The 25,543-nt window shown below is 47.7% G+C and overlaps 2 protein-coding genes across 2 annotated transcripts in view; one reads left to right on the top strand and one right to left on the bottom strand.

Moving 5' to 3' along the window:
* LOC141069491 (uncharacterized) overlaps positions 1 to 6,179 on the bottom strand; it is a 29,649-nt gene extending 23,470 nt beyond the window's left edge. The window contains exon 1 of the mRNA XM_073559090.1: positions 6,065 to 6,179. The gene's annotated coding sequence lies outside the window, so the exon portion shown is untranslated. The remainder of the gene's footprint in view (positions 1 to 6,064) is intronic.
* Positions 6,178 to 25,543, top strand: part of LOC141069492 (septin-2A) — a 107,972-nt gene continuing 88,606 nt past the window's right edge. The window contains exon 1 of the mRNA XM_073559091.1: positions 6,178 to 6,314. The gene's annotated coding sequence lies outside the window, so the exon portion shown is untranslated. The remainder of the gene's footprint in view (positions 6,315 to 25,543) is intronic.

The following is a 25,543-nucleotide window of genomic DNA, read 5'->3' as shown; positions in this document are numbered from 1 at the left end:
CCTGGGAAGAAGAGAGAGGGAAGGAAACAGGGAAGAGTAAATGGCGACCAGGGAATCGTTAGAGCGTCGACGCGCACCGCGAGAGGATCGCGGGACCTGGAAACGAACCGTGGAACCTTCCTGTTCATCCGGGATGCCATGAGGTCCACATCCAGAATTCCCCATCGAAGATAAATCTCATGCTGATGCACGGACCACTCTCCCGCCTCAAGACCTTCACGGCTAAGAAAGTCGGCGGCCTAATTGTCCACACCGTTATATGCACTGCAAATATTGCCGGAACTGTTGCCTCTGCCCAGAGGAAAATCTTTGATACCTCGGCCATCGCCAAGGGGCTCCGAATCCCTCTCCCTGGTGACTGACAAATGCCACCGCCGTGGCATTGTCCGTCTGAACTTGGATTGACAGGCCCCTGAGAAGCCTTTCTCAGTGACGGAGGGACAGAAGAATGGCCCTTTATCTCAAGGATGTTGATCGGATAGGTTGGGTCGAACCGCACCATCCTTTTTCGGCACCACAAATAGGTTTGAATAAAATCCTGTGAAATGTTCCCAGTCTGGGACAGGAACAATGGCCGGCCACTGAACTGAGAAGAGAGGCAATCGGCGCAAAGAAACCTGGAACCATAGAAGCATCTCTTGGAGGACGGGATTCGAAGAATCGATATCGGGAACGCGAAACGAAATCTATTTGGTCTCTAAACCACAGGGAAATGTGAATAGCGGCACCAGTGTTAAAACTTGCAATCCTTTGTACGGAGGAGTTGAACCGGATTATAGAACATTTATCAGCATAAGGCTGGGTTCACACATAGCGAAATTACCGCGAGAATTCCATTCCGCGGGAAAATCGCATTTTAAATTTCTGCGATTTTCCCACGGAAAAACTAGCATTTTGCAAGCGTAATTAGCTTGCAGAATTGCTAGCGTTTTCCAAGCGATCTGGAGCATCGCTTGGAGAACTGATTGACAGGTTGGTCACACTCATCAAACATAGTGTTTGACGAGTGTGACCAACTTTTTACTATTGAGGCCACCTATGCGGCATCAATAGTAAAAGATAGAATGTAAAAAATAATAATAATAAAAAAAATATTGTTATTCTCACCTTCCGACATCCCGCGCAGCCTTCCCACCTCTCTCCACGCTCCCGGTCCCAAAAATCCTTTGCGACAAATACCGCGATGACGTCTGGTCTCGCGGTCATTCGAGATGACGTCGCGAGAACGGACGTCATCGCTCGCAAAGGCTTACTGGGACCCGGAGCGTGGAGAGAGGCGGGAAGGCTGCGCAGGACGTCGGAAGGTGAGAATAACAATATTTTTTATTTTAAATTCTATTTTTTACAGGGATATGGTACCCAAAGCCCGGACAGTCTCCTCTCCTCCGGACCGTGGGTACCATCCGCAAATGTTCTGCTTACTTTTCGCATGGTGTGCACAGCTACATGCGGAAAGTAAGCAGAACAATGAATTCCTATGGGTGCGGGATCGCTGCGATTCCGCGAAATTAATGAGCATAGCGAAGCGATACCGCAGCATTAGCACAGCATTGCGGAAATCCCATAGGAATGCATGGGATGCTTATTTTTTGCGTTTTCGTGGCAAAATCGCGTGGTTAAAACCGCCGAAAACGCCTCCAATTTGGAGGTGCTCAGCATATAGCAACATGTAGATATAAATGATTCAGGAAAAAGTTTCACCTGGACCCGTTGAAGCATGGTAACGCAAAATGGCGGCCGTCCTCTCTCCCCGCATGCCTCTGCCCGCAGCTTCACCCTACCATCTAAGATGATGGCCATAAAATAAAGGACTTTTCATTCAAGCTGCCATGGTGAGTGCTGCATATTTTTTTCTGAATCATTGAAATCTATTTTGTATCTGGAGGATACCACCTCCCTGACCCATGCATCCTCCACCGAGGAGAGCCAGACGTCTCAGAAAAACCGGAGACATCCGCCCAGCCTAGGGGCTTCACTCGGATCTTGAGAGGAGTCATGCAGAGGAAGATCTGCCAGGTCTAGGCCTGGCGGATCTACCCTGTGCGTTACGAGGACGCCAGGAGGGAGTGGGTTTAAAGGAAGTCCTTTTCCTATCCTGGTGAGCCTATGGCCTCGGTTTGCGGGAAAAATCCTCCAGCGCACAGAAACGGCGAAAGAGCCGAAAGGACAAAACTGACATTTCAGAGGAGGCCAGCGAGGTTTGGTCTGAGGAAGGAGGGAGCTCGTCCCTCCGGTGGCCTCCTTAATAATTTGATCTAACTTGGAGCCAAACAGACAAGAACCCTGGAAAGGCAAGTTGGTAAGGGATGTTTTTGAAGATAAATCCGCCTGCCAGACCTTAAGCCAAATAGACTGTCGGATGGCCACAATATTGCTGGAGGCCTGAGGAGTGCATGAGGCGGCATCCAGGGAGGCAGATACCATGTACCTCCCTGCATGAGAAATATAATCCGTGAGGTCAGCCAATTCCTCCGGCCGAGCTCCAGCCAGAATGCCCTGAGGGAGTTTGTTTAGCCCATGCAGCTATGAACTTTGAAACTCAGGTAGTGGCAAAGGCCAGGCACAATGTAGAAGTGGCCATTTCAAAGGCAGACTTTGCAAAAGATTCTGTGATCCTATCATTGAAGTCCTTGAGGGATGCTAAATTTGTAAACGAAAGGACCGTGTTGGTGGACAGTCTGGAAACTTGAGGGTCCACAGTTGGAGAACTGGTCCAGTTCACAGTGAGCTCAGTGATATAGGATGCCAAGGCGCTTCCCTCTTTGGAAGTGTCTGATCGGGTTCTCCCTTTCCCTGGCAAGTACCTCCTCAAATTCTCTATGTTGGGCAAAGACCATAGGAGCTGGTTTCAACGAAACCGCCTGTTCTGCGGATTCCGTAGAGGTATCTTTAATGTTAAAGATCTGGTTGACCGCCACAATGAGGCTCTGGACCATGTCTCTCATATTAGAGGCCTGGTCAGAATCCAGGTCCGAGTCATCCTCTGATAGTGTGTCCGAAACCACTTCGCATGATTCGGGAGAGGAGGATTGGGAAGAGGCAGACCACTGGGAGAGGCCGAGGGGAGAGATGGAGTGGGAAGAGGACCTGGAACGATGCGCTTGTCTAGATCTCTTACGACCTAAGTTGGTAGGCACAGCCTGTGAGTCTGCCACCCGCTAATAACGGCAGAGGCAGGAAGGGGCAACTTGTCACAAATGGACACCAGGGTGTGCAAAATATTGGTGAGGTCCGCCACGGACTGTGACAGAGAGGGAGCCCACACTGGGATAGGGGCACTGCTCTCTCCTAGGGCAGTAGGGGGCTCCTGGGTAGTGAGCACAGGGGGGTTGCTGCTGTCCTGACAGAGGGGAGAGGACTGACATAAAGGGAGCTTGCATTTACACGAAGAGCATACCAAGTGTCTGATAAGAGCGGAGGAAGAAGAGGAGGTAGCAAGAGGACGAGAGTGCTCTCCTTTAGGATTAGGCATGATGAGCAGACCCACTAACTGATGCCAGAAGGTTAGGGGACAGGAAAAGAATGCAAAGGAGAGTGTCAGTCTGCAGAGCAGAGCTACTCACAGTAAGATGCAGTTGTCCTGTAATCTGCTTCCAGGCTGTAGAGGGCTGTGTAGGCAGAGAGGATGCAGGCCCTGAAGGGAAAAGTCACCGTCCGGATCCACAAGCTGAAAAATGGCAAATGCAAGGAGGATGCAAGGGACCAGCAGGGTAAAAGCGCGTGTTGAAGAGAGGTTGGCGAAAGCTGAAAAGCCCGCTCTCTGTGGCAGGAAGAAGGGGTGGAGCTAACCGCTGAGTCCTGGAGAAAGATCGTGATGGCTCAGAGTTTGTCTGATGACCGAGAGGAGGGGGCGGAGCTAGCCGCTGCGTACATGAAGAGGAAGTGTGGGAATGACGGGCGGGAGAAAAGCCCGCCCTAAGTGCTGAGGAGAAGGGGAGGGCGGGGCCAAATGCAGAGACTAGGCCCAAGAAATGCTGGGACCTAGATTAAAGCTGGTGACCGCCGAAACATGTGGGAGTGGCGCGGAGGCTATAAAGGTGCTGCAATCCATAGGGGAACAAAAGTTAATGGCCACCTATGGATCTCAACTACACTAAAGCCCTGAAAATAAAGTGAAGGTTTAGGGGAAAAACTCATCTTTCTTCTGTCTTCATCCTTTAATCTTCATATCTTCTTCTTTACTTGAATCTTCTCCTTGTCGCCTCTGGAAGGAACCTGGGGAAGAGAGAGAAAGAGAAGTACCTCTTCATCCAGGAAAAAATGGACGACCGAAAATCCTGTATTGTGGGACGTCCACGCCTCCTCAAACCGATAGGTTCTGGTGGGAGAGTGGGTAGGATACGGGGGCCAGGACCAAATCCGGGTCACCTAAACACTCTTACGTGTTAGGGGTTGGGGGTCCTGCCAACTAGACATATGATTATACGGGGTGGCAGTACACGCCGTACTCATACTCAGTCTCTATATGGGAGTACAGTTGTGACCGTTCACACTGTATCCCTGCAGAAGGGAGAAGATCCAACTGAAAAAGAAGAGACGTTACTGGAAAATGTTGAAAACTGAGGTAGATATGGGTCTAGTGAAAGACTCGTGTCCACCTCCTACTGACCCTAAGCTAAAACTGATTAACCTAGTGCCAGTCGGTGGGGTATATACTGCAGAGGAGGAGCTTACTTTTTTTTGTGCATAGTGTCAGCAGCATATACCCATGGTTCCTGTGTTCCCCCCAATGAAGCAATAGAGAAAAGATATATCTTCTGTGGCTTGGCAGACAAAGAAGCCATCCACAATGCACAGGCTCAAGAGTTTGAACTCAGAAGCATGACAAGTATTTACACTAAAAAAAACCATGACAGAAGACATATTCAGTGATATAAATTCTCAATTAAATGTCACCTGCTTACCCCAGCAGGATGTACAATGTTGCCTCAAAATTAGACAAATCACCATCCAACCCCCCTCGAGTAGAGCCATTAATTACTGTGATGTAAAGACCATTAACTTCTAATACTCAAGATTCCATAATACCAGGGACGGCACCACAGGTCTGGCATCTAGCAAATGTGGCGCCGATATTCAAAAAGGGGACAGAATCTGAGCTTGTAAATTATAGACCAATAAATTTTACCTCTACTATGGGTAAAATCTTTAAACGTTTTCTGAGTGGTGTAATACTGTTGTATCTGAAAAAGAAAAATCTCATGACCAAGCATCAACGTAAGTTTACGAAGGATCTGTCCTGTCAAACTAATCTGACCTATGAGAACTTAAGTTCCAGACTGGACCAGGGTAATGACATTATTCTCTATCTGGATTTTCCAAAGGCGTTTGATACAGTGCCACATAAAAGGTTGGAACACAAAACAAAAACATTGGGACTAGGGGAAAATATTTGTAACTGGGTTAACAACTTGATCAGTGATTGGAAACAAAAGGTGGTTATTAATGGAACACACTTTGATTGGGTCACAGTAAACCGTGGATTATCACAAGGGTCAGTATTGGGCCCTCTTCTTTTTAACACATTAATGACATTGTAGATCTCATACAGAGTAGAATTTTAATATTTCCATATACTAAAAAGTCTGCAAGGTAATTAACACAGAGAAAGCCAATATAACATTACAGAGGGATTTGTATAAGCTGGAGGTTTGGGCTGAGAATGGAAACTTAAAGCAGATCAATGTAAGGGCATGCACGTGGGTGGAGAAAAAACGTATAATTATGTACTAAATGATAAAACACCAAGTAAAACTCTCACCAAAAAAAAAAAGACATGAACATATGCGTGGGCCGCAAACTCAATTCTGGTGACCTGTGCCAGGCTGTTGATGCCAAGGCAAATAAACTAATTTGAGGCATTAATGGTCATGATAAGAACATGGTTTCGCCTCTACACAAGTCACCCTCAGAATACTGGGTACAATTTTCGGATCCTGGGTATAAAAAGGGCATAGGTGAAGGAGTGAGGGTGCAGAGTGAGCGACCACCACGAGACACGGGCAAAGCTGAAAGACACACACTTATTGACAAATTCCAGCTATCTATTGAAACGCTGCCGTACATGACAGGGAAACCAGTGACAGGACATGTTCCCACAGCCTCCATCCGCCCGGCTCATGCGACGCTCTGGAACACGCCGTCTGGTCGCCACCATTATTCTGAATGGAGAGCTACCATCGAGTTGCTACCGCCGCAGTGCACTGTGGGATTGTGGAGGTCTGCGGTTGGGAGGGGCCCGGATTCCAAAGTAGAGCGGCACCGTGTAGCAGCGCCCGGTGTGCACAAGCGGAAGCTCCGAGCCTCCCGGTCAGGTGAGGCCGCAGGGACGTGTGAGCGCAGACCGGGGTTACCAGCCGCCGCTGCTCTTCTGGCCATCTTGTCTGATGAATGCGGGGAAGTGCTGTGTTATTACATAGCTGTAATGTCCGACTGCGCCTATTATCTGCTTGTCCTGTGTGTAGTGTGTGTGAACAGTGTCCTATCTGTGTGTAATGCCATTGTGTGCAGTATGTCGTGTGTGTAGGGTATCCTATGTGTGAGATGTGTACAGTGTCTTATGCATAGTCTGATGTGTGGATTAGTTGTTTGCAGTATTATGTGTATAGTGTATGGTCTGCTGTGGGGATGCTCTGCGTAACGTACGGGCGCTGTATGTGCGCGGCGTAACGTACGGCCGCTGTATGTGCACGGCGGAACGTACGGCCGCTGTATGTGCGCGCCGGAACGTACGGGCGCTGTATGTGCGCGGCGTAACGTACGGCCGCTGTATGTGCGCGGCGTAACGTACGGCCGCTGTATGTGCGCGGCGTAACGTACGGCCGCTGTATGTGCGCGTCGGAACGTACGGGCGCTGTATGTGCGCGTCGGAACGTACGGGCGCTGTATGTGCGCGTCGGAACGTACGGGCGCTGTATGTGCGCGGCGGAACGTACGGCCGCTGTATGTGCGCGGCGGAACGTACGGCCGCTGTATGTGCGCGGCGGAACGTACGGCCGCTGTATGTGCGCGGCGTAAGGTACGGCCGCTGTATGTGCGCGGCGTAATGTACGGCCGCTGTATGTGCGCGGCGTAATGTACGCCCGCTGTATGTGCGCGGCGTAATGTACGGCCGCTGTATGTGCGCGGCGTAAGGTACGGCCGCTGTATGTGCGCGGCGTAAGGTACGGCCGCTGTATGTGCGCGGCGTAAGGTACGGCCGCTGTATGTGCGCGGCGGAACGTACGGCCGCTGGGTGGGTGCACGGCAAAAGGTACGGCCGCTGGGTGGGTGCGCGGCGCAAGGTACGGCCGCTGGGTGGGTGCGCGGCGCAAGGTACGGCCGCTGGGTGGGTGCGCGGCGCAAGGTACGGCCGCTGGGTGGGTGCGCGGCGCAAGGTACGGCCGCTGGGTGGGTGCGCGGCGTATGGTACGGCCGCTGGGTGGGTGCGCGGCGTATGGTACGGCCGCTGGGTGGGTGCGCGGCGTATGGTACGGCCGCTGGGTGGGTGCGCGGCGTATGGTACGGCCGCTGGGTGGGTGCGCGGCGTGGGTGATGGATGTACGGCTGCTGTATGTGTGTGTAATGTATCTGTTTGTGTATAGCTGTATGTGTGTATAGGAATGAATATGCAGTTAGCCATTTTTCATTACTGTCACACATGAGAACGAGCACACAGCTTCTTCTCACCAAACCTCACTCCGTAATCATCCTGCCATAGACGATCCTCATCCTCAGATATTTGCCGTTGGCGTTTCATTATCGGGCCGTTACCTTGTGGTAATAAAATATCAAGAGTTCTAATATCCTGAGCTGTGGGATAACTGCATAATATGGTACCAATATGTCCTCCTCCACCTTGTTGGCTAATTTATGGGCTTACGGCCATTATGATGTTATGGGGTTTCACTCTTCTGCGTTAGTTTGACGTGACCACTAATATCACATAGTATTCAGCTGCCAGCATACCGTATGGAGTATACAGCTGCACTCTCTACCAGGGTTGACTTTTTCTTTGTACAGCCCCGTTTTTATTCCCCCATCCGTTTACCTGCTCTGTTTTAGGAACAGACAAACTGAATTCATGCCCCTTTTTTATTGCGGAATAAGCTCATCATGCAGAATAATTTCTTTTGTTTTTGAAAAAAAAACACCAAACGGAGACCAGTAGGACCTCATAAAAATCAGTGAGGCCCTTTTCTTGCCTTTCCATCAGTTGGTAAATTGATCCTTTCTGGTTACGAATTGTTCATGCAACTAAGAAAGATTTGTTTTATTGAAAACCAGATCTGTAAGAATGCTCATGCCTCCGCTATAAATGGAGCCCTGTTTCCTAGTGCAAACAGAACCTTATGACTAGAGTTGAGCGAATTTGTTCTGGTTCCCTCTTATTCGGCGCAGCTGCATGTGTTGCGGCTGTGTTACAGCACATGCATGGAGAGACCAACAAACAAGCTATCCATGCATGTACTGTGACACAGCCGCTTAGTGTAAAATTTGGCCAAATTTTATCTGCCCATCAATCATCGTCAAGGTGGCCTCAAAAACTGATGGGTACCTATGTGTGTGAATACCTCTCCTAGGCCGATGTCTGAATTCCTGATCTAACGTGGACACCTCTCTCAGTACAGCCTGCATTTATGGGTAAGTAGGGACCTTCTGTAATTAAAATCACCACATATTGAAGGGCGGAGTGCTCGGTCAGTAAGCTAACATACAAAACAACTGACTGGCACATCCAGACCAGTGTGAATAGGTGCATACCAGTAGCAGCTACCTCAATATACAATATACAAAAAAAGGTTGCACACTCTCATGCTAAAGCATGTCAATATGAATAGCAATACAGCTTTTGAATATTAGGAAAAAAAATTTGAGACTCTTAACATAAGTTTTTGAGGCCACCATGACGATGGTTGATGGGCAGATAAAATTTGGCCAAATTTTATGCAAAGCGTCTCAAATTGCTTTTCATATTTCATATATATCACATTGACATGCTTGAGCACAATAGAGTGCAACCTTTTTTTGCATATTGTATATGGAGGTAGCTCCTCCTGGTATGCACCTATTCACATTAGTCTGAATGTGCCAGTCAGGTTTTTGTCATTTGTGACACAGCCACGACACATGCAGCTGTGGCGCTGATCAGCCGGCGTGATCCAGGGAGCCGAGGTCCCTCTGCAGCTTATTCGGTAAGCGCTATAGCTTGCCGAATAAGAGGAAACCCAAACAAATTCGCTCAACTCTAGTTATGACGTCATTAGTGGGGAACTGTTCTGATGGTATAATGTAGACGTGCTGTTTACAAACATATTTGGTTTACTGTTACAATCCTTATTCATTCTGATGAGAAGAGCCTTCATCTCTAAACCAGGCAGGAACTATAATTAGGGGCTCTCCTGTTCTGAGACCTGAGCCTTTCAGGAGCCCCAAGAGGCTCAATAGTCTGTTTCCTTCTGCACCCCGATTTAATCAGCAGCACATCTTAGAAACTCCTGAGATGCCAGTTCCCATAATTGTGCACAATCTGTTCTCGTCCTAGTGCTGTTCGTATCATGGCAGCATGCAACCAACGTCCTCTACATTTCTTAATGTTCCATATTGTATCAGAATTCCCAAATATAACACTGAATAAACATAGGAATGTTCCCTCTGCCCACTGTCCACATTTAGTTTATGGAGGAAAGTAAAATGTGTTCCCAAGAACTGTACAGCAGGAAGAAGGGTCTATGACATTCCACAGATGCCTGTATAGCTGTAAAGACCGCTCAACTTGTGAGAGCCATTCAATAGGGAGGGATGGGCACAGTTTTAGGGTCTGTAAAAGAGAAAAAAAAAGTTAGAAATCTAAGGAAACAATTGCATCCCACTGTCATTTTATAATCTGTATTTGGTTGTCCAGGCATTGTGGTCCATATAGGGATGTGTGAATTTGGTCTTAGGTCTCATCAAATGAGGCATTATCCTTCCTCCACCTTTTGTGATGTGAGGTATGGCACCTACCCAATATTGTTTTTTTTTATTTAAATGCCATCTATAGATCCTGGTAGTATACATATAACATGGTAAACCACAGAATAGTTTGTCTGTTGATTGACTGACATAGAAACATGAGCACCTAATTAGAGTTGAGCGAAACGGGTCGAAAAATTTCAAAAGTCGGGTTTCATGAAACGAAACCCGACCCTAGGATGAGGTCGGCCACGAGGTCGGCGACTTACGCGCCAAAGTCGCGTTTCAAAAGTTTGTTTTGCGCTCTTTTTCAGCCAATCAGGATCCACGGACACTGTGGGCAACGTGATGACATAGGCAGGGGTCACCACCATCTTTCTGGGCATGCAAGTGATTGGCTTGCTTTGGTGGGCGTCACAGGGGGTATAAAAGGGCGTGCACGCCGTCCGCCATCTTACTTCTGCCGATCTCAGTATAGGGAGAGGTTGCTGCTGATTCTGTAGGGAGAGCGTTAGGCAGGGAAGAAGACAAAAAAACTGCTTCTGCTGCTAGCGATTTGGCCTGCACAACACACCAGTCACTGTGTGTGCAGTGCAAGGGGAGGCTATATAGTGGTGTTGGTTGTTGGGCTGCCTTCTAAGGCTTCCTGACATTCCTGCATTGCTGTTTACCCACTGCTCCGCAAACTGCTTTTTTAAAAGCAATCCAATTTTTTTTTTTTGTCCTGCTGAGAAGAAAAAAAAACTGCTTCTGCTGCTAGCGATTTGGCCTGCACAACACACCAGTCACTGTGTGTGCAGTGCAAGGGGAGGCTATATTGTGGTGTATCAGTGGTGTTGGTTGTTGGGCTGCCTTTTAAGGCTTCCTGACAGGCTGGCATTGCTGTTTACCCATTGCTCTGCAAACTGCTTTTTTAAAAGCAATCCAATCTCCCTTATCCTCTAGTCACTTTTGTCACAGCTGTGCCATCGAGCCTGTGACATAGCGCTCAGATATCAGTGGGCCTCACACAATCCAAAAGTGTCCAGTGTCCACAAGTGTCTGCAGAAATTCAAAATCTCCCTTATCCTCTCGTCACTTTTGTCACAGCTGTGCCATCGAGCCTGTGACATAGCGCTCAGATATCAGTGGCCCTCACACAATCCAAAAGTGTCCAGTGTCCACAAGTGTCTGCAGAAATTCAAAATCTCCCTTATCCTCTAGTCACTTTGGTCACAGCTGTGCCATCGAGCCTGTCACATAGCGCTCAGATATTCATTGGGCCTCACACAATCCAAAAGTGTCCAGTGTCCACAAGTGTGTGCAGAAATTCAAAGTCTCCCTTATCCTCTAGTCACTTTGGTCACAGCTGTGCCATCGAGCCTGTCACATAGCGCTCAGATATTCATTGGGCCTCACACAATCCAAAAGTGTCCAGTGTCCACAAGTGTGTGCAGAAATTCAAAATCTCCCTTATCCTCTAGTCACTTTGGTCACAGCTGTGCCATCGAGCCTGTCACATAGCGCTCAGATATTCATTGGGTCTCACACAATCCAAAAGTGTCCAGTGTCCACAAGTGTGTGCAGAAATTCAAAATCTCCCTTATCCTCTCGTCACTTTTGTCACAGCTGTGCCATCGAGCCTGTGACATAGCGCTCAGATATCAGTGGGCCTCACACAATCCAAAAGTGTCCAGTGTCCACAAGTGTCTGCAGAAATTCAAAATCTCCCCTGTCCTATAGACACCTTGTACCTTGTTTTACATTACTATATAGTTTGTTGGATTTTGTCTACATTTCTACCAAAAATGCGGAAGGCTGGTGGAAGAGGCCGTGGAATTGGGCGGGGGTTGGCAGCTGGTAATGATGGTGTTGGTGGTGGATCTGATGGTAGTGGCAAGAGCAAAATAGGACCGAATGCAGGAGGTGTTGAGCCTGCGTCATCGTCTGGCTACATAAGGCCTCGAACGCTTAGTTTTCTAGGAGTTGGCAAACCGCTTTTAAAGGCAGAGCATCAGGAAAAAGTTTTGTCTTACATTGCTGACTCAGCCTCCAGCTCTATCGCCTCCTCTTCTTCAGTTGTAAAAAGTAAAAGCACTGAGTCGTCATTGGAGGCTCATGTTCATGAACCACACCTTTCCTTGTGTCCTTCACCCCAACCAAGATTGAAGGATGACGCAGGCCATACTACTGATTACTCCATGGAGCTGTTTTCACATACCATGCCTGGATTATCAAGTGAAATGGTGAATTACCCAGGCCAAGATGAATCTGACATGGAGTGCACTGATGCACAGCCGCTGATGGATGATTCTGCTGGTACATTCACTCAGAGCACTACATTGTCCTCGCAGTGTACAGAGCCAGATTCTGACCCTGATGAGACTCAGGTGCCCCTTCCGCACACTATACCACCATACATGGTGAGTGGTTAAAACTAAAAGAGAAAGAGCGCAATAGGGTCTTACCCAGGTAAAAGAGATACAGTTCAAGCTATTATACTCACCAATAGCAGGAGAGTTAGAGGCATAAAGGAATACAGGTCAAAGCTGCTGCACATCCAAATGGCCCCGCCGTGACCATAGATCATCAGATATCAAAGAAACAATTTTCGGATTTAAACGTGCGCTGCTAGACAAAACGACTCCTTTCCAGATTGTGTACTTGTATACTTTTATTTTCCCAACGCGTTTCGAAGTCTCAAACTTCTTCCTCAGGGGATGACATCCCCTGAGGAAGAAGTTTGAGACTTCGAAACGCGTTGGGAAAATAAAAGTATACAAGTACACAATCTGGAAAGGAGTCGTTTTGTCTAGCAGCGCACCATACATGGTGACACAGAGGAAGGTGCACATGACATAGAAGAGGAGGTGATGGATGACCCAGTTGTTGACCCAAATTGGCATCCATTGGGGGAAGAGGGTGCTGCTTCCAATAGCTCAGATGAGGAGCATCCACAGCAGACATCGATCTGGCAGGCCCGGAGCACTCCAAAGACAGGTTCCAAACATCAAAAGAGTTGCTGGACAGCTTGTCCAGAGGGTCAAAAGATCACAGCGTGCTAGGCCGCAAAATGTCTGCCAAAGTAGGAAGAGTGCAGTGTGGCACTTTTTTGACCAAAATCCTCATGATCAGGCCAAGGTTATCTGTAAGAAGTGCGCAAAGACCTTTAGCCAAGGGAAAAATCTGAAAAATTTGAATACCAGTTGCATGCTTAGACATTTAACCAGCATGCACTTGCAAGCGTGGACACAACACCAAACCTCAAGTGCCACATGTGCAACTGATCACAACGAACGTAGTCAGCAACGCTACATTGTTTCCCCCACTGTAAGCCCACCGGTTAGCACAGCAGCAAATGTTGAGGTGTCGTTGCAAGGCCACAGCAGTCAGGGAATCCCACTGTTATATCAACGAAAGACTGATTCTAGGCCATCAGAAAGAACTCCATCACCATCATCAACCCTCTCTCAGTCCGCCCTGTCCACCGCTACTTCCACCATATGCAGCTCTCAAGTCCAGCTCACCCTCCCAGACACTATGAGTAGGTCAAGAAAGTACTCAGTCTCTCATCCACGTACACTGGGTTTGAACGCCCACATTGCCAAACTAATCTCGTTTGAGATGATGCCCTTTCGGTTGGTGGAAAGCACAGCTTTCCGCGAACTCATGGCCTATGCAGTACCACGCTATGACCTACCCAGTCGCCACTTCTTCTCTCGCAAAGCCATCCCAGCCCTCCACCATCATGTGAAAGACCGCATTGTCCATGCACTCAAGCAGTCAGTGAGCGGAAAGGTGCACCTCACAACTGATGCATGGTCCAGTCGGCATGGCCAGGGCCGTTACGTGTCCATCACTGCGCACTGGGTTAATGTGGTGGATGCAGGGTCCACAGGGGACAGCGGTGGTGGGACAGTGCTGCCTAGCCCACAGTATAGGAAACAGTTGGCTGTAGGCGTTCGACCCTCCTCCTCCTCCAGAAGCGAAAGCTCGTCCACAGAGCGCAGTCGTACGAGCACTCCATCTGCAGCTGCCACTGTTGCACACGATGTGTCCCCCTATCGAGCAGCTAGTGGAAAGCGTCAGCAGGCTGTGTTGCAGATGATGTGTTTGGGCAACAGACACACCGCCAAGGTGCTGGCCGAGTACTTGAAGCGACAAACTGAGTCATGGCTGGGCAGTGTACATCTTGAGGCAGGCAAGGTAGTTAGTGATAACGGCCGTAATTTTGTGGCAGCCATAGCCCTTTCAAAACTCAGCCATATACCTTGCTTGGCTCACACCTTGAACCTGGTGGTGCAGTGCTTCCTCAAAAATTATCCGGAGTTAACAGCCCTGCTCCAGAAGGTGCGAAGACTGTGCGCGCACATCCGCCGGTCGCCTGTACACTCTGTTCGTATGCAGAAGCTGCAGCGATTGCTCCACCTTCCCAACCACCGCCTCATTATCGACATTGCAACAAGGTGGAACTCCACCCTGCACATGGTGGAGCGGCTGTGCGAGCAGAGGCAGGCCATAATGCATTTGTGGGAGGATACACGGCCAGGCACTTTGAGAGCAGACATGGAGTTGACAGGTGTGCAGTGGTCGAAGCTGAAAGACCTTTGTAAAGTCCTTCAGTGTTTTGAGGAATGCACACGGCTGGTAAGCGCAGACGACGCCATCCTAAGCATGAGCATCCCACTTATGCGTCTGCTCATGCAAACTTTGACGCACCTTAAGGAGCAGGCGTCTGCAGCCAATGTTGATGAGGAGGAAGAGGAGGAGGGAATCCTTGATGACATTCAGCCATTGTCTGCTCAGGGACCTCTCCTGGACGAGGTGGAGGAAGAAGAGGAGGAGGAGGAGGATGATGGGGATGATTACTTAGGGGAGGAGGATGCATCTCGTGGGGCAAGTGAAAATGTTGGCGTGGCAAGGTCTGGTACAGGGTTTGTGTGAGACTGGAGGGATGTGGATTTGCCAGAAAGTGCTCCTCCAACCAGCACTCGCAGTGCATCATTGACACCGGGAACATTGGCCCACATGTCAGATTATGCCTTGCAGATCCTAAAAAGGGACCCACGCATTGCCAAAATGATGAACGATGACGACTACTGGTTGGCCAGCATCCTGGATCCACGCTATAATGGCAAATTACAAAACATCATGCCACAGGAGAACCTTGACCTAATATTGGCTAATAAACAAGCAACTCTGGTAAATCGGTTGCTTGAGGCATTCCCAGCACACAGCAGCGGTGATGGTTCTCACACGAGCCGTACGGGCCGGGGGCAGCTTGGCAGAGGTGTTCGTGGTGCACACAGCAGAAGTGGCGTTGGAGACAGGGGTTTCATGACAATGTTGTGGACTGATTTTTCAAGTACCGCTCACACAACTGGTAATACTGCATCGATGGAAAGTGACAGGAGACAGCAGTTGTCAACTATGGTTACAAACTACTTTTCCTCCCATATCGATGTTCTCCCACACAGGTCATTCCCCTTTGACTATTGGGCCGCTAAACTGGACACCTGGCCTGAATTGGCACAATATGCCTTACAGGAGCTCGCTTGCCCAGCTGCAAGTGTGCTATCGGAAAGAGTCTTCAGTGCAGCTGGATCAATCCTGACAGAAAAAAGGACCCGTCTGTCAACCCAAAATGTGGATGATCTAACCTTCATTAAAATGAACCACGCATGGGTTTCCAAGGATTTTGTCCCACCTTCCCCTGATGACACATAGGGTGACAGAAAAATGGCTTGCTTTGGTCCACCTCTTCCTGGGACTTGACCTATTTCACCTTTTGCATCAGCTGAATGTCCAACATCAACATATGCCACTTTCTAAAACTCCCTAACTGTGCTGCCTCCCCCCCCATGGCTGGGGTCACCACCTAGCGCACGACACCGTGCGAGTGCCGTTGCCCTGGACAGGTGGGTAGGCCGACTCTTGGGCGCGGGCACTGGCACAGGGTCCCTCATAGTGCAATCAAGTGTCTCTGACGGTGGTGGTGCACACCCGCCGTCAGACACACCGCCGTACTATGAGGGGCCCAGTGCCAGTACCGACGCCCACGAGTGGGCCCCCCTTGCTTGGGCAGGGCCCCAGCATTTGCAATCTTTAACTCTCCCTGCTCCTCCGCTGTGTAGTCTGGGCCGTCAAATCCATACTGTGCCTGACACCGTCTGAGCCTGCCTCCTGATGTATAGACATATCTTTTGAATGTGTACGCTATCCATACATGTTATCTGGGGATACGGTACCCTTTCTAACCTTTGTGCAATCACGTGCAATCCATACTGGGCCTAACACCGTCTGAGCCTGCCTCCTGATGTATAGACATATATTTTGAATGTGTACGCTATCCATACATGTTATCCGGGGAAACGGTACCCTTTCTAACCTTTGTGCAATCACGTGCAATCCATACTGGGCCTAACACCGTCTGAGCCTGCCTCCTGATGTATAGACATATATTTTGAATGTGTACGCTATCCATACATGTTATCCGGGGAAGCGGTACCCTTTCTTACCTTTGTGCAATCACGTGCAATCCATACTGGGCGTGAGAACGGCTGGCGAGCTGTTAAGCAAGCTACAGCACCTGTGGTTTGCACACGTAAGTTTTTCATTTTTTCAGGAATGACGGTTAGGCCTAATTCCGGAACTGCGGTTGACCTGCACTTACTGGGAAATCATTGTTCGCGGGTAATAATTGTAATCAGTGATCCCCATTACTAACGTTGTTCAGCGGGTTATCTGCACCTGTAAGCGACAAACGCTGGCCTTTTCAGTGTAGCGCACATGCAGCCACAGACATGTAAGGGCATGACACACCAGTTATTGGCCAATCTCATGTGCCAGAGCCTCACGTGTCCCTCTAGTAAGCCGGACTCGGACCGCGGGGCATGACGGAGTCTCGTTCGTTAACGGAATTAAGCTTGCAATGTGTGCATCTATTCTGTAGCTGGCATGGTTGAGGTTTCCCAGGTGGAGTCGAATTTAACCGTAGGCTCCACTCCTGGTGGTGCCCTTCTGGACATTCCTTTAAGGTTCAGCTTTGCAACCATACTGCCCACGTAAAACAAACACTTTGCCTTCATGAACGCTGTTTGGAGGGTCATGACTCGTGGGAATAACGCTGCCCAATCAGTTAACCTGCTAGAGAGATCGTTCGTTGCTCCCAAGCATGACATCACACTCCCTAGGAAGAAGGTAATGCCACTGTGGCGACCGTACTCCTGGGGGCGACACAAGTGCACTGATGCCCAGCCACTGCTCGATGAATCTGCTGGTACATTGACCCAGACCACTACATTCCCCTCGCACGCTACACGACCTGAATCTGACCCTGATGAAACTCAGGTTACCCTTCCCATATACAGTTCCATCTTACACGGTGACAAAGAGGAAGCTGCAGATGAAAGTGCAGGTTCGGCCCACCCGCCATCAGACACACCACCGTACTATCAGGGGCCCTGTGCCAGTGCCGTCGCCAACGAGTAGGCCCCCCCTGCTTGCTCAGGATCACAGCACTTGCAAAGTTGAAATACTGTGCAGTGAGATGGAAGATGGGGACGACGAGGAGTCCAGACAAGTACAGGGATTCCCTAGCGAGGAGACTTATTTGATTGTTTTCAATGTTGGGACAGCAATTTTTGGGGAGCACTATACTCTGGAGAATGATAGATGGGGCCCACCATACACTGGAACTTTCCAAAGGTGGACATCAGACACTGGAGCAGCATTTACAGGGCCCATTATACACTAGAGCATTAGAAATGGGGCCCATTATGTTTGGAGCATTATTTGGGCCCATAAGACAGTGGAGCTTCATCCATGGGGACCAACATATACTGTAGCATTACTGGAGCTCATCATATACTGTTTCAAACATTATATGGGACCAATGATTCTGTATGGAGAAATAGATGGGCCTCGTCATGAGATGTAAAAAGTGAAGTATTTTTCATTGTACTATACCGCTATTTCTCTGCCGTATCGGAGCATGATGAGTTGTGGTATGTGTTAAAGGGGAGCTCTTTCGCCCAGGGCACATGAAAACCTGCAGCCAGCCCTCCCCCCCCACAACTTTAGCCAAATAACCCCCATTTTTCAGTGCGTAACTTGTATTATGAAGTTAATTAAGGTTGACAAGCTTAAGTAAGAAGAATTGATGCTTTTGGCATTCGAATGGGCACTGTAGGTGTGTTTCCTGTCCTCCTCTCACTGCCGACTTTTATTCCCCATTGACTTACATTGGGTTTCGTGTTTCGGGACGACCCCGACTTTTCCCTATAATCGGACGATCTTGCTCGACCCGACTTTTGGAAAAGTCGGGTTTCACGAAACGAAACTCGACCCTAAAAAACCAAAAGTCGCTCAACTCTACACCTAATAATACATCGATGTCACTGTAATATATGAGCACCCAATGAAGAAGGCGCAGATATCAGGTAAAGGATGGAATTATCCCACAATCATCGTCTGCGTTAGGTGAACATTAGTGATGAGCGAGCGTGCTCGGTAAGGTGTTATCCGAGCACGCTCGTGTGCTAAGAATCTCCTCGGCATGCTGAAATACTATGTTTGAGTCCCCGTGGCGGCATGTCTTGCAGCTTTACTAGTTACATCATATAAATAAAACATAAAAAAAGGTAAATCAAAAGCGTAGAAGACCATACAATTGTCATTACTGGTATAGGTGTGTGTGGTTTTCTAAAGGTATAATACACAATCATTTATATGTGTGCTGAAAAGTCAAAGACTTTATAGCAGTATTGTTAATAAATTGGTGAAAAAGTGTAATTAAACATTTCACGATATAAAGTCTAAATAAATCCTACCATTTAAGGGCATGATTAAGCAAACATCGTGTATAACTACATTCAACGCACGTTTCGCTGGTGCCCCATCAGGGGTTAGCAAGTAACACGACTTTGATGGTGGCTGTCACTATCTATTGGAAGGCAGTTGGTGATGGATTCTCTTTAAAACCATTGTATTAAGTGACCCGGAATTAATATTTTTCTATCTGCTCATAGTGAACACATTTTGCAGGGCAAAACTGAACCAAAGTGTACAAACCCCCTGTCAACGCAATGGGACTGCATTGTTGGCATGCAAATCCCTGTTCTGTGTGTGCAAATACTTTTCCTGTTTAAGAAAACTAATGAAAATGTCAGTTCATGGCTTGTAATACGTTTTTGTTTTGTCCCCCTCCCCTCCTGTTGCGTACATGATTTATCATATATTGAGAAGAGAAGGGTTAATCAATTTGGGCATCTGAAACTATTACATAGGCCCCTCACCTTTTATTTTCGCTTGCCTTTGTTATGCTAGGGTGGGCCTTGGGGTGTCAGCTGGCTATGGGTTTTTTATTTTTGGAGGGGGGTAGTTTATTCTCCACTTCCTCAAGGATCAGGAGTAGCGTGATAAGTGATGTATACGGTATATCCTTATGGATGATAAACATTGATGATACACTGATGGAAAACACTGGTACCATTTTATTTTTCATGGCAATGTTTAAACACAGATCTGAGAATGAGGCCTAAGAGCAGCAGTCTCATTGAGACTTTTAGCCATTTACAGTCAATAATTCCATTTATGGTCAGATTTTATAGGTATAAAATATAGTACTTTATTTTAGGATCCTCAGTCACTTCCTCTTTGTGATGGTGACATCATTGGTATTATGACTTGGGTGATTCTGTATGAAGATGTTAGTCACCTTTTATGAGTCAGCCCAGTTAGATAACTGGGCATCCTGTGCTGCACATTGTCCACGTTCTTTAATAATATCAAAGGCACTTGCATCACTAAAATCACATGAGTCTCGGGATAAATGAAAGGTTTTTCCATCTTTGCTTCTCTGGATCAGGTTTTAGAGGTGGAATCAAGGTTGTGAAGCAGAGAACAAAACTATTTTTGAAACATATTGCCTCTGATGAATGTAACTGGTCATTTCTGTTGTGATTGGAATGGATTGCAAGTATAGATGCCGTCATAGAAAAATGAATATGAATGGGCGGCCAAAATGAATAACATCAATAATAAAATGCCAATTACCTGCTTATCATAACTTCTAAAGAGGACTCCACTACAAAATGGCCATATAGCAGTTAATTACAAGTGGCAATCAGTCATCTATTGGTAAACTTTTTATTCATTTTGTTTTGGCCATTTTTTTTTTTTTTTTTTAAGTGTAACCGTCATTTTAATTCCTATTTTATAACTAGTACGGTATATTTTAAAATTAGCAAGTTTTTAATAAAGCTTATTAGAGAAAGCAGCTTCTTTCACCACCTGGACTGATCATTCATTCTGAATTCACAAGTAAAATCTGCATTCAGTGACGACAGATGTTTCCCATTACTGAGATGGGAGCTGGCAGAACTGTAAGTGTCATATCAGGAGAACTTGCAGCAAAATGTCTGTCTGCGTCTAGCGCCTCCCTTTTCCATAGAATTTAAAAAGCACCGACTGTCCATGTATGTTTGACTGACAGTTACAGTTCTGACTTTTATGGGCACCAACTATCATCTTCTTTCTCAGTAATGAAAAAATCTTATTCAATGAAGACAGATTTTTACCGGGGAATTGAGAATTTTGAAGATGAATGATCAGTTCTGAAGAAAGAAGATTTCCCTAATAAGATATATTGCACATTTTTTATTTTTTTATTTTCACATGTACTATTGATTTATGAAAATAAAAATGAAAACAGCGGTTACTCATTAAAGTCAATTTTGAGCTCACTTCCCAGAAACTGATGGCAAAACAATCCGATTCATTGACCAGTTCGACCGATTGACAGTATTTCAGTAAGTAATTGAAAAGTGTCAACCAACTCCTTCCTGCTGAAAAAAGACTGAAAAATGATAATAAATTAGGCAGCGTTCACATTGCTTTAGCCTACCTGATCAGGACTCTACTACAGAGCTTAGCTTTCAATTCTTTAACTGTTGTGGGAAAATGGAAGCTGTGCTGTTATTGGTTGGTATGGGTAACAGACTGTTTGCCTTTTAACTGTTTGTGATAAAATCTGCTCAGCATTGAGTGAGGCCGAGTCTATACAGTGCTGAGAGGGCGCAGGACCCCTGAAACTTTCCATGTTATTAACAGCTATCCATACCAGGAAAATCGTACTTGGGCAATGATGAGAAAGTTTACTTCTGGTTTCCTGGAATGAGTGCAGGAAATGAGACCAATTCCTTTTCGTTTTTTCTCCTTGTCCTCGTGCTTTCCTGCATGTGCGTAGATGTGACTTTTGTAAGTTTCTATGTAAAATGATTTGATTGTATACTCGTCACTGCCATGGAGGCGCTAATTATTACAGACAGTGTCAGAACAGGAAGAGGACAACCTAGATGACCACATAAGAACGCTATAAAGTGTGCTTAAAGGGTGGTCCGGCAAATTCTTTATGGGGATGTCGGAAAACCAGAGCGTTGCCCCATAGGAAATAGGGAGTGGTGGTCGATCGTGCACAATGCTGCTCCATAATGAAGGAGATTAGTTCCCATTCTGCTGCTTAGTGCGGGTCCCAACGGTCGGATCCCACCAATCAGTAAGTCATCAACTGACAACCCCTTTACTAATCCGATACACTAAAGTCCAAGTTTGATGTGAGAATGTAAGAGGACCATTATAGAACCGAAAACAGAATCCTTATCCTACATGGGGCAGCACGGTGGCTCAGTGGATAGCACTGCAGCGCTGGAGTCCTGGGTTCAAATGCCACCAAGGACAACATCTGCAAGGAGTTTGTATGTTCTCTCCGTGCTTGTGTGGGTTTCCTCCCACATTCCAATGACATACTGATAGGGAATTTAGATTGTGAGCCCCATCGGGGACAGTGATGATAATGTGTGCAAACTGTAAAGCGCTGCGGAATATGTTAGCGCTACATAAACACAAAGATTATTATGTGAACTTTCCCAGTATTGAGTATTTTGACCATCACATAATAATTTTTCCTTGCCTAGAACAATTACATTTAGGCAAGGTGGCTGACCTAGAGCAGCTGAGTGTGGATCCAGCTCTCTCTGGCTGGTGTGGAGCCCGTTCCTGTGTGGTCTTACTGTTCTCTTGAGCTGGAAACCTATTTACAAGCGCCTCATGTAGAGCTCTATTCTGCGCCAAGTATCACTATTGTGCCTCTTCCTTTAACCTCACAAAGGTTTGTTGCATTATTTCTCTTTGTGATGTTGGGAAGGAACTTAGACAGAAGGGTCTCCTGCAAAGACTGGAATGCTTTTTGATATTGTATATAATGAGGCATTAAATGTAGGCAAATATGTACTTAGAAAATCCTCCAGCCCATTGTGTGTTTTATGTCATGTCATTTATTGTAGCTTAAAGAGCCCCTTTCTCTGACAAATTAGAGACATACTGGCTCACATGAGCTATCTTTTACATGGACCGATGGTCTGTAAATAAAATTGCTGCAGAGAAGAGCAGATTGTTTTGTAGACGTCATGAATAGTTATAAGGGACATTCAAATGTGTACCTGTAACCCTTAAAATACATTCAAAAACCACAGAAAGTGGTAGCAGGTAGCAGGGGGTCTCCTACCTCGGTCAGTGCGGGGTCCCTGGAAGCGCCATGGGACAGTGTGCGGATCAGGTGGGAGCGGGGCCTGGAGGATGGCCGTCTCCAGGGCCAGCGCCGGCACGTGAGTATGTTGCCCCCGAACCCCCGTCCTGGTCTCCTGGAGCAGTCCAGGCCATCATCCTGGGCCGGTTGGCGTGGCGTGCATGGAGCGGGTCGGGCCATGGCGCCGCGCCGCTGTCATGTTTCGCGTCCCCGCGCTCGCTGAAGCACCTGAAGTGACGAGGGCGGGGCCGGCGCCGCCGGGCCAGAAGTCGGATGCCGGCCGGCTTTTCTCTGTTCGCTGCTGGATGGGGGAAGGAGCGGCATGGAGGGAGGGGAGGGAGAAAAATGGAACCCCTGGCATATCGCCTGCGGACCTGGATTTCCGGGGAGAGGTGCATAAAAGGCCACAGAAATGCTTTTGGCCCATTTGCAGCAATGGATGAGCTCCCGTGGCCCAGCTGGACCGAGAGCAGGAACGTACCTCAGAGAGGTCCCGGACAATCTCCCAACAGAGAAAACGAACTGGACAATCCAGCCACAGAAGTTCCTCCAGGCTGAAGGATCCAGCTCGCCCCCCCCCCCCCCCCGTGATCTGGTACATACTCCTACTGCTCGGGTAAGTGATCCTCGTGACTGTGCCCTGATGCAGTGTCCCCCTTATATTTTTTTTTCTCCTATAGGGGAAGTGCGCTGATAAAGCGAAAAACAGGGAGTGTGCCCTTTGCAGTTGTCTCTTGCCAGACCCCTACCCTAAAAAACTGTGTCTGTCATGTATACGGCAGATGGTAGGGATGAAAAAAAAAAAAAAAAGGGCGGTCCCAAAATTACTATACATACTTCCTTACACTTTCCCCACTTCTGCAGGTGGCGGAAGAAACCCCTGACTTCGCTACGAGTCTAAGGGAAATTATCAGGACGGAAGTTAAAGCTATAAAGTCCGTATCCCAAGGGGAATCATCTAAGAAAAGAAAGCGAGTTTCTCAGGGTCGGACTCCTCAGCTGGCCCTAGAGGAAATGAAGATTCCTCATTGTCCTCAACCTCTTCTTCTGCGTCCTCTTCAGAGAAGGAATCCAGTCGTTTCTGCTTGAGTCTAGAACAGGTGGATAAGTTGGTCAAGGCAGTTAGGGCCACCATGGGGGTAACAGATGCAAAACCAAAACGGTCAGCACAAGACCTGATGTTTGGCGGCTTAGACCCCAGGAAACGTAAATCGTTCCCATTAAACGACAAGGTCCAAAACCTGATCAGTAGGGAATGGAAGAAACCAGAAAGAAAGGGCTCCCTACCACCGGCTTTTAAGCGACGATATCCCTTTGAGGACCCCTTGGTGAACAGATGGGATAAAGCCCCAAAATTGGACGCAGCAGTGGCTAAAGCGTCCAAAAAATCTGCTATTCCCTTTGACGACATGGCTTCCTTGAAAGATCCTTTGGATAAAAAGGCAGACTCCTACCTGAAAGGCACATGGGAAATGTCAGCTGGTGCCCTAAGGCCGGCAATAGCAGTTACCTGCACTGCCAGATCTATGATGGTCTGGATGGACCAGCTTGAGTCACAGTTAGAGGGCAGAGCCTCGAGAGAATCTTGAAGACCCTGCCTACCATCCAGAATGCGGCAGCCTTTTTAGCCGACGCTTCGACAGACTCTGCAAGGATGGCGGCCAAAGCCGCAAGTCTATCGAATGAAGCCTGAAGGGCTACATGGCTGAAGTGCTGGCCCGGAGATATCCAGACCAGATCCTGGCTTTGCTCCATCCCGTGTGAGGGAGAATATCTCTTCGGTCCAGTTCTAGATGAACTTCTGGAGAAAGCCAGGGACGATAAAAAGAAATTCCCTACCCTGCCAGCCCCTTCCTATAGAGGTCCCTTCACTAGGAAGAGATTTTTCCGTAGAAGGTCATCCAGAGACCGGGGCAGATGGGAAGATAAGAAGAAAGGTACCGGGTTTTTATTTGGAGGGGTACGCCAGGAAGCATCCCGTGAGACCAAGAAGCCTCCCCAATGACTAGCGGCTCCGGTGGGAGGTAGACTATCGGCCTTCTACCAAGGTGACCCATGGTCACTGATTTCAAACAGTAACTGGATCCTAGGGTTGGTAGCTAGAATTTTCCTGTACCCCCTGGAACAGTTTTAAGTTCACCCCGCTCAGATCTTCCCTATCGGAACAAGCTGCCCTAGAGACCGAAATCCGTGACCTATGCTATAAAAAGGTACTGATAAAGGTACCAGAAGCAGAGAAGGGAAAAGGCTTCTACTCCCCTCTATTCTTGGTCCGTAAGCCGGATAGCTCTTACAGGACCATAATCATCCTGAAGGCACTCAATAAATTCCTGATCATTCGCCCATTTAAAATGGAAATGTTTAATTCCACAATAAAGTTACTGTTTGAAAACTGCTTTATTGTGGTGTTGGATTTAAAGAGCGCCTACTACCATATACCCATCCATGCGTCTCATCAGCGTTTCCTCAGAGTGGCGGTTCATTTAGAGTGGTCGGTACAGCATTTCCAATATGTTGTCCTTCCCTTTGGTATTGCGGTCGCCCCCGAGTATTCACTAAAGTTATAGTGGAGGTTATGGCCCATCTACGCGAAGCAGATATCCTGGTAATCCCCTACCTGGATGACTTCCTTATTGTAGGCAAAACAGCAGGCCATTGTCGGGATCAATTGCAAAAAGCAAAATCGGCTCTGGAACGGTTAGGGTGGCTACTAAACATTAAGAAGTCCTGTCTACAGCCCATGAAAGTTCTGCAGTTCTTGGGTCTATTCCTAGATTCGCAGAATCAGGAGTGTCGTCTACCACCCGGAAAATTAGTTTGCCTACGTCATCAGGTCTTGAACGCCTCCAATAACCCCACTATGTCTCTTATGAAAGCAATGTCCCTCCTAGGTTCTCTCTCGTCCTGCATCCCCGTGGTCCGGTGGGCCCAGTTCCATACAAGGGTTCTACATGGCGAGGTTTTACGTCATCAAAAAATCCTGGGGGGTTACCTAGAGGGCCAGTTGACTTTGTCCCAACATACTATAAAATCCCCTGGTTGGTG

Source organism: Dendrobates tinctorius, unplaced genomic scaffold, assembly GCF_039654945.1.
Source record: "Dendrobates tinctorius isolate UK_male_01 unplaced genomic scaffold, ASM3965494v1 ptg000265l, whole genome shotgun sequence".
NCBI lineage: Eukaryota > Metazoa > Chordata > Amphibia > Anura > Dendrobatidae > Dendrobates > Dendrobates tinctorius.
The sequence above is the reverse complement of the archived record's forward strand: the minus strand, read 5'-3'. Positions and strand labels throughout refer to the sequence as shown.